Genomic DNA, 3,079 nt, shown 5'->3' on the forward strand with positions numbered 1-3,079 from the left:
CCATGATAGAGTCACCATCTACCACAAACGTTCCCAGGGGCTATCCGGGCATATGCCAGCCATTCGTCATCCCTGGTCTATAGCTTTTGGGGGGGACCATTTCATAAATATGTTGCTGCCAAACATAGGGAAGAAATTTTTATGTCCTGATATAAAAATATACGACGTCATAAAAATAAGGTATTGCTATGCTATCACTACTTTTTTCTATTTCTACAGACACCTTAATGCCCAGTGTACAAATCTTGTGATTTTTGAATCATAAATCCTTAGAGGCAAGCACGGGGTCTGTTCCTCCTCTGCAGCTGCGTGCATGCTGGGTATCAGTTGTATAACCAGGGTGACTGGGCCTGGGCCAAGCCTGAGCTCAGCATCTTGGAGTGGGGTTGGAGGAGTGAATAGGACATTGGGGATGGGAGTGCTTTCGTCCCAGTCCTGACCCTGCGGGGAACCGCCATGATCATGCATTTCAAGCCTCGGCACCTCAGTGTCCCCATCTGTAAAATGGGAATAGCCAGTCCAACCCCTCCCTTCCCCCACAGGTTGGCGTGCGGCAGGGATGGAGCACAAGGGTGGGCCCAGGACAGGCTGGGTGACGTCTTTTAGAAATTGATTTCTAAAATGTGCATCCTGCACATTCTGAGGTCAGTGCCGTGACAAATAAGAATGTTTGCAGAGGAAGGCACTGCCCAGGAGATCCAGCTCCGATGGTTAAAGAAAGCCATCTGGAAGTCTCCGGAGACCAGGGGTTCTGAAGATGCCAAACAAGGAAATGTGACAGTCTGAAGAGTCAGCGGTGCCCCTGGGGTGGTGCACAAGGCACAGGCTGCAAGAGGGGCTGCCAGGAGCTGACCTTTTCCTGCATCAGCACCACGTGCAGAAGCCCAGGACGGGCAGCCAAGGTCATGTGCCCTCACAACCAGTGCCTGAGGACATTAGAAGGAGCCTTCGACATGACTGAGTGAAACGTTCGCTTGTGAGCAAGCAGGGGGAAATGCTGTTGTTCCAGGATCCCAAAGCTAATTAGTGGCTGAACGGAGACGAGAACCCCACTTTGCAGATGCCAGGAAGAGGAGCATTTGCAGGATGCTGAAGGGAAGGCCCAGAAGGAGCCCCATATTGCTTGTGACCAGCTGGCCTTGACCCTAGTGGGATGCGGCTGGACCCTGATACCTGTGGGCCCCTTCCCAGGTAAGGGGGTTGTAGCTTGAGTGGGAGAAAATCATCCTGTGGGATTTCAATTTTTAAATGTTTAATCCCGTATAATGAAACCAGCTTGACAGGAGATCTGAACCCCAGCGTCAAGGCAGTGAAATTTCTACGTAAATGTTGTCGGTTAAAAGGTGGGCAGTGGGAGCACTCTGCACGGTGCAGGAAGAAGAAGGGGGCATTGTCTGCAGAGAATTTTAAAACGCTGATCAAACCATCTAAAAGTTGGTCTGTTTTTCACTATCACCACGCCCTGGTAATTCTAAATAACATTAGTGATATAGTATTCAGCCCTGAATAATCTTAAGCCTAAATTAGCACATTTGTATTCTTTATCCTTTAAAAAATACTGTATTCCATATGGGAGTTAACTTGGCACATGGCTTTGTTTCCAAATAGTGCATGAGAAGTAGACAATGGGAGCCCTTGTAGACAGAGGCACAGATTTGAGTGACTTCAATCCTGTTGTTGTACGGAAACTTACAAAAATATTTGCAAACTGGCAGAATCCACCTTGAACAAGGCACACAACACTTTAAAATGATTCCTCGAGATCACTGCAAAGGAACTGTGGAGAGGACTCTTCTGCCAAAAAAAAAAAAAAGTGAGGAAATAGAAAAAAAGAATCAAATGTAAGGAAGAAATTTTACGAGAAATGAGCAAAGGTGCCAGTCTGACATTGCCTGGTGAAATTAACAGGGCAGTGTTTGAAGCCTGAGTCACTTTCTCCAGGAACTGGACAAGAACACAAGGGCTCAGGTAGGTCCCTATTTGCTGTCATTCAGACACTTTCTCTGATTTTTGCACATGTGAAACTTGAGAACCAAATACAATAGAAATCTGTGATGAATTTGCTGGGGATGGGTTTTTGGCAAAAATTTTTCAGCTGTGAGGACATTTGAAAGCTGCTAGAATCGGTTCTGAAGAAACAAAGATGTGAACTATCTTGCCCTTTCTGGAATTTGCTGTGACATGGGATTGGTATGGGTCTCTGCCAAATTTATCCTTATACTTCAGACTTTCCTTAACTACTTATATGTCTCTTGTTACAGGTAAAAGTAAACTTCACGGTATATCAAGTATACTTCAATTTTAAAAGGAGAGAAAACTTTAAAAATTAAAATGAATGAAAAATATTCCTCAATGAACCATGAGACACACTGACAAATCTGGCGATGCTGCCTATTGAATGGGACTATCTGGGATCGATTTTGATGAAATCACTGACAAATTTGCAGAAGTCTCAAAGACAAAAACTGTGATGTTCTATTTGTTCCCAACATATAGGCAAAAAGTTCTCCCTTTTCTTAAAAAAAAGAAAAACTAATTTAAAAGTATTTACTCTTTCCCCTTAAAAATGTACTATTTATTTACTAATTGATTCATGTATGTATTTAAGTGCCATGATCATGTATGTGAAGTATAATAAAAGAAAAAATTCATTCTCTGCACATCTTTCCCTGCCATTATTGATTTTTCTTTAATTTCATGAGATTGCTCAAACTGTGTGCTATGGTAGGGGAGTCGTTAAAAAGAATCCACTCTGGGTGTGAAGTCCAGGCCACTGCTCGAGAAGGTATAGCATTCTGGAGTTTCCGCCTGTCAAAGGTGACATTCACTCTCAGAGAGCATAACAGCACCTAATTTTGTAGTAACAAAAGCACCAACACTGATACTTAACCTTTCTCCGGTTCCTGGATTGTACAGCAGATACTTGATACTTGCATCTGCTGCTCTTACTTGGTGGCCCCAAGGCAGAGTTTGCTGAATCCTGTTGGATGCAGGTACCTTGATTCTGGGGGAGCTGTCAGCTTCTACTCAGGTTCTCCCCTTTCAACCCAAGGCCAGCCTGAGGAATTTCCTCAGGACT

The 3,079-nt window shown here is 44.1% G+C and overlaps 1 long non-coding RNA gene across 1 annotated transcript; it reads left to right on the top strand.

The window, feature by feature from the left end:
* The first annotated feature begins 976 nt into the window (after positions 1 to 976).
* Positions 977 to 2,651, top strand: LOC141373663 (uncharacterized). The gene is made up of 3 exons (XR_012379905.1): positions 977 to 1,191; positions 1,609 to 1,968; positions 2,262 to 2,651. It is a non-coding gene; the product is annotated as an uncharacterized lncRNA (long non-coding RNA).
* Positions 2,652 to 3,079: the final 428 nt, after the last annotated feature.

This window comes from Callorhinus ursinus, unplaced genomic scaffold (assembly GCF_003265705.2).
Source record: "Callorhinus ursinus isolate GAN/ISIS: 27379988/994484 unplaced genomic scaffold, GSC_fseal_2.0 scaffold11, whole genome shotgun sequence".
NCBI classification, from domain to species: Eukaryota; Metazoa; Chordata; class Mammalia; order Carnivora; family Otariidae; genus Callorhinus; species Callorhinus ursinus.